This window comes from Gavialis gangeticus, unplaced genomic scaffold (genome assembly GCF_001723915.1).
Source record: "Gavialis gangeticus isolate Ggan-Ray unplaced genomic scaffold, GavGan_comp1, whole genome shotgun sequence".
Lineage (NCBI taxonomy): Eukaryota > Metazoa > Chordata > Crocodylia > Gavialidae > Gavialis > Gavialis gangeticus.
Genome location: NW_017729012.1, coordinates 10,932,020 through 10,947,750, shown reverse-complemented (window position 1 = coordinate 10,947,750; position 15,731 = coordinate 10,932,020). Strand labels below are relative to the sequence as shown.

The following is a 15,731-nucleotide window of genomic DNA, read 5'->3' as shown; positions in this document are numbered from 1 at the left end:
AAAAAAAAAAAAAAAAAAAAAAAGCCTTGTTCCCATGAAAGGCTGCAAAAGGCCTCCCGCTTGCTACAAGACATTTCCTAGCTCATCTGTGGCAAGTAGCTTTTCACATGCCCACGGGTCAGAATAAGAAGCCCGTTATCACTGTGCAACAATCTAGCACAGAGCCAAGCCAAAGCTGGATTCTCTTAGCCTGGGACAGAAGAGGTGGAGTGGACTCGGCGGACACACAAATGCCCCATAGTTGCAACTAAGATGTAGAGAGGAACTCAATGCATTCATGCACAACTGCCACAAATCTGTACTATGACAACCAGAAATGGTTCAAGATCCCTGTTTCACATCCCCGACGCAAGGCAGCATAGGACCCCTTTGCCTGAACCCTGCGAAAGGCCAGCGCCAGTTCTTTTTAAACAGATGCCGGCCTCTCCCGGCATCAAGGCCGAGACGACTTGCCGGCAAATGTTCTCACTGATCTCACTAAAGCTTCCAAAACCGTTAAGGTGGTAGGAAGACTAAACATTCCCCCTTCAGTGAACTGCATTTGTACGGTTTATAACTCTGCAATGGATAAAAGCTCTGCAGAAGCTGTAATTAATGTTTTTTCTTGGAAGGCATGCTCAACCCTTTGGCACTCATACCTTTAATGAAAAGCAATTTATCAACTCCCTTTGAAAAGCTGAATCTGCCTTTTTAATGCAAAGAGAGAGACATGCGTTGCTTAAAGCACATTCTGGGACTGTAATGCACAAGCGAACGTTCACGAACGCTGACAGCCGCGGTCCTGATTTTGATACGGATGACACTAATCAGAATCCTCGTCTAGCCTGGCAGTAACATGTGCTTTCTGGCTTACCTGGGGCTCTCCAAGCTGCGACGCAGCCCAGCGGGAAGCTCACAGATGTGCTCTTGTAGAACTGAAGTCAGAGCTGCTTCTTCAGGGCATTATGGAAAATGTGGGACTTTGTCTCAACTGTGTGGTAGCTTTCTCACCTCCGCCTGCACTGCTGAGCAGCACTCAGATGCCACGCGGGTGTACCGACTGCAGTTTGCACACCTGTTCGGCTTACAAAGCAGGCAAAAAATAAAGCACTTACAGAGTGTGCAATGCTTGTTTCTCAAATCTAATGCTACCTTCCGCTGCTGATATACGCAAAAGGCTTTCAATGAGGAGAAAAAGCATTGCAGGAATGCCTGTGCCAGTATTAGCTGCTGGCACGCTTTGCCAGCCTTTGGAGTAGTTGGCATCTTAAAAGTGAACATCACCAGCACCACCTTACAAGTAGCCAATGCAGAAAACAGTCTCTGTTCCACAGGGTGACTTGAATTTAAAAGCTAAATATTTCCATTACACATGTAAGCCCGTTTCCCACTACTGCAGTCTCCTGCTCCTTCATCATTTGTCTTTTGACACAGATAAATGCCAGTGGAGATTATGTTTGCTGATAAAGGAGGAGGAATAAGCTGCAACGTGTCCTTGGAATAAGACAAAAGGTGCCGAGGTCCAGACTGCCAGAGCAGATCAAGGAACTGCCTGCTGAAATTATAAACCTAAAAGTTAAGAGCACATCTTTCAGCGCTGCTTTGATATTTTGCAAAAAGGCAACGAGTGGGGAAAACGGACCCGGACCCAAACAAAAATTGAGGTGCTGGGGGTGAAATCTGGGGTAAGCAATCCCCAAAGCAGCAAAGAGGGGGAAAAAAGGAAGGTAACTTGTTTTGAGCGTGCCGGCTCCACAGATCCCCTGCTGAGAGGACCTGTTCTGCCACGCAGCAACAGACCCCCGTCAAAACAGACGCCAAAAGAGCCCACCCAGCACTCTCGCTCAGGGCACATATCTTACATCTTCAGGGAAGAGGGGACGGTCAAAAGAAACATCTTCAAACTGCAAAGATTGCTTCAATAAATAACCCATTCTTTCTCTGCGATACAGTTCCCACAGGCCCCACTGTGCCACACCAGCTAGGAATGAAAATCCACAAGAAGAGAGCTGGGTACCGCTAGCAGAAGACGACATTTGTCTCCCAGAGTGGAGCATCCCATCTGATCAATGTGCGCTGTATTAGCAGAACGACGCTTTGTAAATCATCAAGAGGCGCTCAGCCCATCCAACTCCAGAACGAGATCTCCTTAGAAACAAACTGGCTCTTTGCTTCTTGCTGCAAGCCACAAGCACTCTTAAGGATTTGAAAGATTCCCCTTTTTTTCTGGTCAAGGAAATAGCCAGACTTCTTAACAGTCAAGTTGTGCAGCCAAGCCTAAAGCAGAAGATCAAGGAGCCCAGCAAATCATTTGCTTTAAATCAGTCGTACTGAAGGTTTTAGAAGGGAGTTTTAGGACTCAGCAACCCTCCTGAACATTCGTACAAGAAAGACCTGCCGTCAGGTGGAAAGTTCACAAACTCACCTAATAGATCCTGCAGCTAACGAGCAGATGCAAGACAGAGCAGGGACCTTGATAACACTGCGAGAACCAAGGTTTTAATCTTATGGCTTCCCAGGTTACAATTTGGACCAGACAAAGCCCGCCACAAAGCGTGAGGAATGAAATCGGTGCAGACATAAATCCTACAATTCAAAGGGAAGGGAGAGGCTGAAGCTGTGTGTCCGTTTTGGCCAGACAGGAATCAAGGCAGAGTTTAGGGACAGCAGCTTTCGCCCCCTTGCTTTGAGGGTGCTGGTGCCCAGGGGCAGGCGCACGCTTCTGCCACACGACAGACCTCTGTTCAGAGCAGCGGGAGACTCTCGGGGTGGAGAGGGAACTGTTCCTGATGTACCGCATGGATATTAGAGGCTCTTAACAAGCGTTTCCGGCCCAATTCAACCACCTGAAATATCACTTTAGGCAAAACTTCTAGCTATGACAAACTGGTTGTGTATTGCTCTTGTCTTGTACTCGCCAGACAGGCCCCTGATTCAGCAGCCAGGAACAATATCTCGACTTGCAGGGGAACAAAACACCACCGCTCCGGACTCGCAGGATTCGGTCACCCAACCTCTTTCTTCCTCCTGCAACAGTCCAGGTGCTGCCTTTGTTCTGCTGGTGACAGAAGTGGTACCTTCTGCATAGGCCCTATTCTTCTCCTTTAAACTAGATGGGTATTATTTTTAAACGGTTTGAAACAATCTTGAATAAAGCACCTACCATTTAAAGATCCTCATACTCAAAGCCGGTTTTGAAGTCCTACTACTTTCATTTAGCCCCAAACCAAGCCCAAGTCATTTAAACTCTAGTAAGTTCCTGTAACGACTCCTCATGAAAGACTAATATTATAGCTATTCAACACAAACCCACATTTCATTTCAAGCTGCGGTATTATTAGCCATTTCTAAAATGCATTCAGTGTTAACCAAGCCCAGAGCATTTTCACTCTTCACTACTGTACACTCTTTAATTTGCACTGACCCTAGTTCAATATCCGATGACATAAAACGCAAAGAACACCTTCGGAGTAAGAGCAAAGAGGACTCAATCAGAGAGCAACATTCTTATTTGCAATAAAATTTCTCTCGTGGAAAATCAGTTAAAAGCAAGTGCCTTATTATCTTCTGTTGTGCAGAGATCTGTTAAAGTTTAACCACATTATGAAACTGCATGCTCTTCTTTGGACTGAACTGGGAGCAGAGGACATTTTGGCCGGACTCCCTGGCAAGTGTAATTAATTCTCCGAATCCCGGTTCAATGGACTTTCTTCCCCATCTCACAGGTAGCCTCGCGCCAGCCCGCCTGGCCTCACGTCTGGGCCCGATGCCACGGGCAAGGGGGCCAGGCCAGAGGGATCCTGCTGCCCCCTTTCTCAGTTTGGGAACTCCTTATTTGTTGGCCTTCTACGCCGTCCCACATTTCCGTCTCGGTTTGGCAATCCCATCCCTCAGTTTGCAGAAGGTTGCCTCATCCCATCAGAACCTCGCCGGGACCCGCAGCCAATTCACTCAGAACTGAAACACCTGCCACTACCCAGAGGCGCCGTCAAAGGGGAGCAGCAAGACATTTTTCACCTTAATCCAACGCCAAAGAGTTAAGCTAGCTACTGTGCTGATCCCGGAAAGGTACTAATGACATTGCCGTCTCCTATTTATCACTGGATATCTAACCTACCACATGTCCGTGAAATGACGGCCCTGTGACACCAAGCACTTTAAATCGGGCCACTCAGCAACATATATACACCCAGTTCTTGAACAAGCTATTTGAAGCTGCTTTGCCAGCAGTTTCTGGCCTGTACAGTTGGAAAGCACATAGTTCTGGCCTCACAAAGAGCAGACCTGTAAATGACATCTCGAGGATTAACCTGATTGAGATGCAATTTGCCTAGCAACCATTCATTAAGCAGAGTTCAGAAACGGGCCAGCAATCTATTCCACCTCCTTATCGGAGCTGCAAACAGATAACCGGCTCTGCTGTGTCCTCTACCCCCGTTTCAGGCGCGTGGTGAACAGCTTTTTTCAGAAGTTCGGCCCCCTCCAGTAAATCTCCGGGAACGGCCCCTTTCTCTAAACACACATGGGATTTAGTTGCAGAAGTGCCCGACCAGCTTGAAACAACAGTTGAAAAGCACCATCGTGTAAATGCAGCCACAATTCTCTTTTATCTTCTCACCTTGAGGGACAAGAGCCTACCCCCAGCCTTAAAAAAAAAGGCTAAGCCCAAACATTTCAGCATGCAAGGGTTTGCCGATCATTTAGAGAAGCTCAATAGCAATCTTATTCCGCTCCTTCAGCATGTGAAAGGAATCGATTTGTATCCCTGAAGCCTTTGATAAAGGCTCTCCCCCTCTGAGGGGACTCAAGGCTGGTGCCCCCCTCCCATTAAGCCCCCTCGCTCACAAAACAAACGGAACAGAACATAAAATGTCGTTGGCAAAAATCAAAGCAGCTACTTGGGTTCCAATAGCACAAAGCGGCTCGGCCATAGCACAGCAATCGTTTGCCCACAGGAAGCCATCAGCTGTTCTTCTTTTGCATCCAAGTTAAATGAGAGGGACGAGGACGGACATACCTACGACCACGCATCTGAATGCTCCTTCCTTAGCATGCAGCTCTGTGGGGAAATCACGGTGACATACAGCATGCCATTACTATTAAATATTGAAGCCCGAAAAATTAAACTGACAATAAAAAATTAATGCCGTGCAATACAACTGCAGAAGGGGAGGGGGGGTCTTCCCAGAGGTGAAAAGCGCAGGGGCCACCACTTCACCTTTGCAGTTCCTGCACAATCCTCCAAGTCTCTCCGACCTGTGCTGTCCTGCCACCTCCTCATTATACACCAGGCTTGCAATAAAAGCCAGGGCACGGCACAGAGGAGCTACGCTGGGGGCTGCCTTGCTCTTTTGTGATTTAGGCTTCCGAAAGGCTGGCCCCTCAGAGGAAAGGCAGTTCTGTGACTTCCTGGCTGGGAGGACGAAAGAAGCGGTGAGGCTGCAACAATTCCTGCCGGGGCCAGCCCAGAGCCGGGGGAGAGAGCGCAAACATCCGCTGGGCTAGGAAGAGCTGGGGAGCGCAGCTTGCTTACCCTAGAGAGCAGCCGCAGGCTGGGGGAGCCCGCGGGGTGACACCGGGGAACTGGGGAGCAGCCCCCCTCCTGCTTCCAGTGGAACGGGGGCCGGGCAGGGCACGGCTGCAGGCCGGGTGCTTGGCCCCAGTGGGAAGGGCATGCCCTGGCCCCGCAGGACGCGGCCAGGCCCCAGGTGCCCGCGAGGCTTACCGGGTGTCGGCTGGCAGAGGCGATGCACAGAGCCCCCATGCTTGGGGCCGGGGCCGGGGCCGCTGCAGACATCCTCCCGGCTCGGCTCAGCTCAGCTCCCGGAAACCGGCCCCTCCCCGGGGCTGACGGACGGCCGCCTGCCGCCAATGGCAGCCCCGGCCCCGGCGAGCCGGGCGGCGGGAGGGGCGACCGGGCAGCCGGCGATTGGTGGCCGCCAGCCCTTTGTTAGCTGCCCAAGCCGCCCGGGGAGGCTGGGGCACCTGCCCTGCCTGGGCACCCCCCCAGCCTCCCTGCTGCTCCGGGGCTGCCTGGCAGGTGGGCTCCGCCAGGTACCGGAGCCCAACGTGGGTAGGGACGGCAGGCCGAGCTGCAAGGGCAGCACCAGGGCGGCTGCACTTCCACCTGCAGAGCAGTGCCGGGCACCTGGGCAGGGAGCCAGGGCAGACTGGGAGAAGAGTGAGCACAGGACAAGCATCCCGAAAGCCAGGAAAGGGGGCTCTGCCCTTTGAGACAGGCTAATGGGGGCTTGGAGTCAGGCTTCAAAGAGCGAGCTAGGGTTTTCTTAACTTCCCTGCTAAATAAAAGCAGGCTAGACGCAGACACACACAGACACATACACGCTCGTTGCCTAACAACCCTCTTTAATGTTTCTGGTCCCTGATACTTTCCCTATACTTTCTGGCTAAGCCTCTTCTTCCAGTCCTAATCTGCATCATCAAAATAGGCGCCCTGCTGGGAAGTATTAAAATGGCAACCCCCCACAGAGGCCACTGCCTCTTCCACTGTGCGCGGATACCGAAACGGCGATACATATTTCTAAAAATACGCTGGAGACGCTTTGACGTTGTCATCTTGTAAACAGGGTGGTTTTTTGGGGGGAAGGGGTAATTATTGGAGCGCTCATCAGAGCCGGCTGTTAAAGCCTTGCCTGGTAGCACAATGGAGGCATTAAAAGTCAGCCATAAAAAGCTGGTGCCAGCACTAATCCTCCTCCAAAATGTGGAGGGCTCAAATCAAGCTCTGCATTTCAACAAGCATCCTCCCTCTGAAGCCTTGGAGCATTAATGAAATAATCCTTCACACTCTGAAGGGGTATCGTGCGGGATAGCTGGGGAAGCGGAGGCCCACAATGATGCGTGGCGTGAAGGCAGGAGGAGCTGAGCCCATCAATGCCCCGGACTGCAAAACGCAGGCATGGAGTTGGGGAAGTTGGGGTCTGCTCCTTTCTTTGCTGCTGGCTGTGCTGAAGGGGGAGAAGCCTGTGCCAGATGCCAAGTCATCTGCCTCACACTGCACAGTGAGTCAGAGAGAGACGGGCACAGGACTGGGAGACTGAAAAAAATCAGTCACTCGACCAGAAATAAGTTATCCTGGGAAGCTTCTCCTGCTTCATTTTGGTTCCGATAAGTGTTCAGGGGGCTGAAGGACAAATGCACACAATACTTCCTTTGCAGTATGTTCTAACGGAGAGATTTAACCAACGCTAAACTTCTCGATGCCCGATCATGCCCACGAGTTGGAACCTGAAGCAAATACTGGACGCACTGCCCTTTGAGCTCTTCATCATCTTGTGTTCAGTACCATGTGCATAAAATAGCTAAAGGGATCTCACTACACCTTTGGAGATGGAACAAATCATTTCCTCCACCATCCAGGTGTTCCCGACAGAAACACTGCAACTCCAAAAGCTTGCATGTGTAAACTTGTCCAGTTAGTTGAAATAAAACTGTGGAACGCTTATACTTGACTCGGTTATTTAAAAAAATACAAACCAGGGAAACTGTTTTGTTGTTGAAAAGCAAATTACTCTCAAACCCTCCACCTGCCAACAACGAAAATCAGGACACGCACCCAGCGCACATATAATTCACGGAAATTTCTCTTTTCTTCCTGTGATAAGAAACGTGGCAGTCAAAAGTAATTTTAATTGGCACATGCACTGAAACTGCTGCCTACTCATCATTTATTGGGCTTAGTACTAACAAAAGACAAAGATTGTGGGGCTCCACACACAGCGCTTTCTGATATCATTTGCATTTTGGGCTGTGCTTGCCCCTCTCGGACCACAGCTCTGCAATATCACGTAACGGATCTATTCATTCTCAGATGGGAGAGCTGGCATTTTCCTGCACAAATCATTTATTCCTGTAGGAATCTACAGGCCCAGGCCAACGTCACAACCTGTTTATTCATCTTTGCTGACTTTCCAAGAGAAGTTAGAAGACCCAGGCAGAAGCTACTTTTGTCCTGGCTTATTCCTCTCTCTAAACAAGCCGTCGTGTTTAAAGGTCGCCCCAAGACCATCGAACACAGAACGGCTGCCATATTTTCTTACTGCACTTCCAGTATCTAACCCATTGGTACGAGATTTTAATTGAACACCTACCTGGAAGTCCCAGGAGTATCGCATATGGATTATCAAGAAAATTAAGCGCTAAACATTTCAGAAATCTGACTTCCATCTGTAGACACCAAGTTTTATGCACTTTCGTAGCAGACACTACATAAGAATGAAATCAAATTTAATTGCCTCTTAAATAACTGCAACAGCCACTTTAATTTTATTTCAACAGCAATGAGTTATTCATAAATCAAGTGGTTCAAATCCTAGCATGGAATGACAAGTAAATAGAGCAGAACACATTCAAGCGGCATATAAACCCTACACAACAAAAGGCAATTTTTCTTAAACATAGTGCACAGGCATTTTATAAATGTCATAAAAACTATGAGGATCCAGGCACTCAAAGCCATAGTCTTCATCAATCCTGGAAAATTATCCAATTCCTCAACATCAAGGAATAAATAAAAGCCCACTCGTGGAGAGAGCCTTGCCAAATTGGAAGTGCTAAAAGAATGATTGGGATTTTGATAATCAGCTGCAATTTCTGTCTCTTGCACTAGATGGTAGCAGGCAGAATGTTAATTTGTTCCTCCAGTGCTTTGAATCTGTTCAGCTGGTTGTCATTTGGACTGCATACCGCACAGCAACTTCTAACTTCCTATGATTTTTGGTTTGGGCTTGCAAGTGCATCTACTATTAATCTGTACATGGGAAGACGTGCTGAAAAATGACGCCACGTATATGGGAACACCCACAAAAATATACAATTTACTAATCATCCCAATTTTTAGAGTAGGTTTTATTTTCTTCAATTTCCGGATCGTTAAAGTAACAAGCCCTACTGAGGTTTAATTATACCAATTCAAATCATGTCACCAGAAAACACCTGGATTGTTTTCAATGTTTTGTTTTGTTTTGTTTTTTTTTTTTTTTAAATCACCCTAGCAAACAAGCAGAAACAAAGGACAATCAGAGCACAAACAAAAGGTTTCCCAAATGCTTGTCTAGCATGGAGTGGGGGGGAAATCAAATTCCTAAGCAATACTGTGTGAAATCAGATAAGGACTAAATGAAATCTTGCAGGATCTTCATACTGAAGCCACAGACCGCAGCAGAACGGAGTAGGGATTACTTAGAATAGTATGGTAAATGTCATCTGGTAAATGTCTGAAAAGTGACTTCTTCCAAAACAAGCTGTTTCTAAACCCACATACTTGAAGCCTGCCCAAATGTGAAATAAGTCAAACAGTGGCGTGAACAAAAAGAATTTCTGAGGCTGGTAAGAGCCACTTTCATGAGCCTGCCCTGGCCTTTCCAGGTGCCGGTTTTGAGAAGAGTGCACTTTAGCCATGGGCACTTGTGAGCTCAAGAATCTCTGAATTAAGAGCTCTAGTAAGCAGACGCCCACTTCACGTGCAGCTGGATCGCGCAGCGGAGAAGCGAGAGCTGGCACCCCGGAAGAACGGCTTCCCAAAGGCTGGAGAGAAAGACGAGGTGAGTAAACTTGTGAATCGTGAATCTGGCAAACTTCAACGAACACCCAGTTTCCCTCCAGCACTAAAACCGAATCTTTCTCCTTGTCCATTAAACTCCCACAGCAATCACAAAAGCACCGGACTTTGTTTCCGTGCAGTCCCATTAACTGGCAGAACCGAGAAAATAAAATGGAAGTAAATCCCGTCATAAAAACGAAAGCCAATGATAACCAATATAAAGCCAATGCTCAATTCTCACATGTTGCAGGCTTTGACCCGGTAAGCGGAGTGAATTGCACGTGGTTTCCGATGACTGCAGACGCACACAGAGAAAAGGTCCGCCAGGATTTCTGCAACTGAGAAGACCAAACAGCCTAAGGAAACCGACAACAGAAGCGATGGAAGTGTGAAGGCCACGGACCTTGCTGGACAGATGGGTTATCACAAAGGACTGTCCTTTCCAGGGGGGAAGGACGTATATTGTACCGTGCCATACTGGCAACAGAGCCGTGGAAGACACCTGCCCCGAAGACTGTGGAGTACGTGTCATTTTTTAATGCTCGTATGATGAGCTTTATGTTGCACATTATTTCTTTTAAAAGAAAACTACTAGTGTAAGTGGAGTCTGACCTTAAAATTAAGATGGTACTTCTCTAGGTACATAAATGCCGCACGCTACGTAGAGACAGGAGAGATGAAGAGGAGCAGCAGGGGTAGGGACGACAGTACTCACAGCAAAGGACAAGACTGCAAAATACAACACGCTCAAAACCTCGACAGTATGAAAGCAAGAATATGGATGGCAGGGTGTTTTTATAGAAGGGGAGCAGCGAATGCATAAAACCCACCACACTGACTACTAAAATGAGCAATATGCTCATTGAAGAAAACAAGGGAATAATACCTAATTTTCATTCCTTGCCTTTATGGTACCTCTAGAGGTTGGTCACTTTGCTCTGCCAGGAGCCCCATGGCCATCACACAAAAGAAAGATATTATTTGGGGAGAGCTGAACTTGGTGATCATCTCAGCTGTGGAGCAAAGAGAAAGGAGAACACCAAAATATTTTATCTGTTCTCAGGACAAATCATGAGAAGTCACATTCAAGAAAAGACAACTCAATACTAGACTCACTGTGAATAGCAAAGCATGTCACTTCACCCATTTCCACTTGCTCTCACATGGTTCCCATTTTAGAAACAATCAGAACCCCACTGGAAACAATATACAGCATCCTAATTGGGCTGTCTGCACCGAATACGTCAGCAACATATCACTTGGCAGATCGTTTTTGACTTACTGATTTAAAACAAACAAACAAACCTAAAAATAACTTCACTTTTGTGATTAACCTTTTTGTCACATGACTATGCTAGACATTGCAAGAAATTAAAAAATAGATATACTTCCCGTAATTTCTCCTCGACTGCAAGCTGAACCGCACTGAAGATGTATGTCACTGGAGACACTAGATACAATATAGGGTTCTGTTATGGATTTGAGTAACGCATATAATCATTTTTAGGTCGGAGCTTGTCGAAGACTAAAATTCCCAGTGTTGCATTTACCACGAACAGTTTTGCAATAAATCTTTCTTGGACAAGTTCATCTGCGCATTTGTCTTGGTGGTTAGATCGGTTCAGTTACGTGGATAGCACATGCATGCAACCTGGTTTCAGAAATGCAGCAGAGCCCTTCAAACGCTACAGAAGATATTCCACATCTTAATTTGGATCAAACAGAGGAGACGCCACGTGCAAGTCCAAAAGCCACGCAAAGGGTCTCCAATCCCCACTCCCCATAAGGTGGAGACAGACATCAACGGTTTGGATCCCTGTGCACAGCCACGTATTTGTGATGACATTACGCCAAACAAAGAACAAACAGGACGGTGCAAACAGCAAACAAAAATGCAGCTCACTAAACGGAGGGTAGAAGCTGTGGCAACAAATACCGGGTCGCCTACAGACCTTAGCGGGTTTTAAAAGTTGCAAGTTTCCAGGAGCATCGCACAAAATCAGGTCTAACGAAGTTTTGACAAGGCGAGTAGCAGGAAAAGTAAGCATCTATACAGCCTGATCTGCGACTCAAGAACACACCAGTCTTTGTTACATCCAGATTTGCCTCGTGCCAGACAAGGAGCGAAGCCAAGCTATAAGTCACTGAAATAATCAATGGAATATTTAAGAAGTGTGATGTCCAATGAAAACATGGCCCGATTAGAATATGCTTTCACAGTGCTTAATGCAGGGTTTCTGGATCCTAACAGTGCTTTGTGCCAATCAAGTGCCACAAGTCTTCTCCTCCCTAGTGAGTTAAAATACCAAGACGCTCCAGAGGGGGGAGGGTGGGTATAAAAATGCTGCCACACATGGATTGCTAGAATTAAACTTTGACATTGAAAAAAATGTAAACATGGCAGTGGGAGGGATGAAATATGGCAAGCTCCATACAAAATGCTAACTGGAAGTATATCTCCTCCCTTTGCAGGGGTGAAGTTTAACATGGTCTTAAAATGCTTTGAAGTTAAAAACCATATAAAAAGATTGCGGCAACCACCATGGGTAAAACTGTGAGCCCTCAAACATCCAAGGTAGTGCCTTTCATCACGAGCACTCCCACCGAGGGGAAAGAGGCCCTTGCTTGTGTCGGACTCGATGAGGGGATGTATATCACAATTCATTCTTACAGCAGTGTGAAAATGGATGCTGCTCCGTTGTGCCAGAAATATGCACTTTAAGCCGTTTATCTAAGAGCCTTAATCACTTGCTCACTACTTCCTACCAAACCAGACAATGGGCCATGTTCTCAGTGGCTTTTTTATGTTCTGTAAAGACTGGGTGGTCCCGGGAGTTACTAAAACTTGGAGGAAATGTTAGACAGACTTTTAAGGAAATTGTTGCATTTTGTCAAATTAATCCTCTCTTTCTCACTATTCAAGCTGGTGCATAAACTAAAGATGACGGTGTACATCAGAGGCTTCCAACCCCCAGGCCACGAAGGGTTGGCTGCCGGACCAGAAGTCCGGAAGTGACCGGCGTACTGTGGACCAGCAGCCAACTCTTTTTTATACTAACTATGAAAAAGGGTTGGCTGCTGGTCCACAGTACGCTGGTCACTTCCAGTCTGCAGTTTGCAGGTGCGTGGTCACTTCCAGTCCACAGTCTAAAAAGGTTGGGAACCACTGATGTACGTTATAAAAAATGCAAACTCTCTTAGCTGTGTGGACCAGTTAGTGGGTTTTGGGATGGAGAGAGTCAGCCAGTTCAGACAGAAGTGAAGAGGTGGATGACAAAAGAAAAGGCAGACTAAGAGAGAAAACCCAGGGCCCAGAAAGGATCATATAAAAAAAAGCACCAACCCCACATTCAAGCATGACTCTGATTATAGAAGAGGATACATGCTAAGGCATGCACACATTTCACAGTAGGCTGCTGCATGCCTGGAAAAAAACAGACTTCAGTTTGAAAAAAAGAAATCTAATTTCACCTCTTGAACTAGAATGGCTCTTGCCACAGTCACCAGAAGTAAACGCAGGGGAAAAAAATAGCTACCAGAGAACTTAAATCAACTTGTAGTTACATTTGTTTAAAGCACAAAGCCAATTTACAGGAAATATAAAAGCCCTCTACATTTTTACAGCTGAAGAAAGGCATTAATAGTGAGCATTTCTCAGTCCCTTTTTAGAACGCTGCTGTTAACAGAGACGATCCCTTCAAACCATGCCACGACGGGAGATCAGTTGGGAACAGGGAGGGAAGGAGGAACCCGAGCCACCATCTCATGCAAAATGTTGTTTATTTTGCTGGAAGTACATCCGTTATTCCATTAACACAATTCATAACATGATGCATAAGGCATCAAAAGCAGAGTCGCTCCTGTCAACATTAAAGCAGCAGAGACTCTCATACAAATCTTCAGGCAGTCTGCATATTCTTTTATCTCGGCATAAAAGGTTTTTTTCTTTAATATTTCAAAAACTATGTCCACCGCAAACAAAATATATACCAAGCGTGAAAGAACAGCAATCTTCTCTCCCATGTCTTCTATTATATCAGATGGGTCTATTTTTGTTCAACTCCTGTTTCAAAGATAGGCACTCTTCTCTTCCGAGTCACAGGCTGAATGGACTTCAGTATAATTCAATGCAGTCTCTTCAAATATTTCCAATTTTTCATAGCACTCTTTCAAGTCGGGCACATAAATTGGAAGTCCATTCATCCAGTGCTGCCCCCAGCTCTCACTTTCTCTACCTGTCACCCTCTCCCTGAAAGAAGGCCAGCCCTCTAGCCTCTTCATTTCAGGTGAAAGCCATTTCATTTCTATTATGAGCACTGCCAGCACATCCTTCAGACCGCAGGCTTCCCAAAGAGGTAGGCCATCTTTAGAAGAATGCCAGATCCTCATCTCATCCTCCCATTACCCTGAATATCATTTCTGGCCTGGATCTTCCTCTCCCAAAAGTACCATTTCAGAACAGTTTATTCTCCATTAAAGCAAGTCTGTTCCATTGTTGCTGCTGCTGCAATTACCCAGAAGTTTTTAGACTCTTTAGGCCTATTTATTCCTCCAAAATCTTCAGTAATTAACCAGCTGGCAAGCTATCCCTTATCCCTTCCCCCCTTGGGTTTTTTTTAACCTACTTCAGCAGAGCCTCTCTCACTGCGTTACCTACTTGGCCAAAGCTTTATACCCATAAATCCACTTTCGATCACGGGAGCAGCTGCCTCCGGTACTCCTGCTCCGGTAGCACACCCCTACCGAGCCCCTCCCACAGCAGGGATTTCAAGGCGCACCAGATCAAGGTCTGCCCGCAGCTGCCCAGAACTGAGGAAACACGTGCCCGGACCAGGATCCCAGACGCCACTTGGCATTCACGTGAGCATCTCCATCTCAGGCGGGCCCTCCGGTGCTAGACAGCAAAAGCTTATCTGCTTGGAGGCCACTCACGCTATTTCCTAATCCCCCAGGTTCATTAGTAAGCTGCATCTCCATTAAAATGCTGCATTTTTTCAGAGCTTCTGTTGCTTCCTTGGACTCTGACAGACTTCAAGTTCTTAGGGAGCAAGAAAACGTCGCACCAGAAACGTGGTCCTCAGCCTTTTGGGTGGCTCATGGCACCCCTCAGGAAGTGCTCGCTGTTTGCTGCCGCTCCTTTTTTTGATGACAGGGAAACAAGAGAGCAATCCTCCTGCTGCAAAGAGCTCAGGAAGATGAACGCTAGGAGTTTCTGTACGGGATCTCTGGGTTTATCATGCTTGCTGCAGCACCCTTGCAAAGACCTTGGGCACCCCACAGCACCATTGCACCCTGCAGCACCCACACAAGGATCTCAGACCACCCCATGGCAGCATCCCAGAGCACCCTTGGGAGGATCTCAGGCACCCCAAGGCACCATGTAGCACCCTTGCAAGGATCTCGGGTCACCCTGTGCCACGGCAGCAGCCCACAGCACCCTTGCGAGCATCTCGGGGACCCCAAGGCACCACAGCACCCTGCAGCACCTGTGCCACCGTAGCACCTCACATCACCCTTGCAAGGATCTTGGGCACCCCAAGGCACCGTGGCTCCCGTGCAAGGATCTCAGGCCACCCCGTGGCACTGCAGCATCCCAGATCACCCTTACAAGGATCTCAGGGCTCCCCAAGGCACCATGGTGACCCGCAGCACCACTACAAGAATCTCAGGGCTGCCAAGCAAAGATCTCACAGCACCCCAATGCACCACGGTGCTCCACAGCACCCTTGTGAGGACCTCTGGGCACCCCGTAACACCCCTGCAAGGATCTCAGCACACCCATGGCACCATAGCACCCTACGGCAAGGATATGTGTCCCCTTTGGCACCGTAGCATCCCACTGCACCACTGCAAGGATCTAGCAGCACCCCACAGCACTCTCACGGGGATCTCAGGCACCCATGCAAGGATCTCGTAGCACTCTGCAGCACTGAAACACCCCAGTGAGGATCTTGGGCACCCCTGCAAGGATGCCAAAGCATCCCACAGCACCCTCGTGAGGATTCTGGACAAGCTGCAAGGACCTTGCAGCACTCTGAAGCACCCCGTAAGGATCTCGAGCACCCCTGCAAGGATATCAGGGCAGCCCACAGCACCCTTGTGAGCATGTCGGGTACCCTTGCAAGGATCTCAAGGCGCTCTGCAATGGTGCAGCATCCTGAAGCACCCTTGTGAGGATCTTGCGCACCCC

The 15,731-nt window shown here is 47.8% G+C and overlaps 1 protein-coding gene across 6 annotated transcripts in view; it reads right to left on the bottom strand.

Annotated features, from left to right (window-relative positions):
* FAM222B (family with sequence similarity 222 member B) overlaps positions 1–5,800 on the bottom strand; it is a 28,194-nt gene extending 22,394 nt beyond the window's left edge. For 2 of the 6 annotated variants that reach the window (XM_019511252.1, XM_019511254.1), the window contains exon 1: positions 854–1,747. The gene's annotated coding sequence lies outside the window, so the exon portion shown is untranslated. Of the gene's footprint in view, positions 1–853; positions 1,748–1,909; positions 2,680–4,996; positions 5,039–5,704 lie in introns of those variants that run through there. The other 4 variants (XM_019511250.1, XM_019511251.1, XM_019511257.1 and 1 more) reach the window with 4 other exon arrangements.
* Between the last annotated feature and the right edge of the window lie 9,931 nt (positions 5,801–15,731).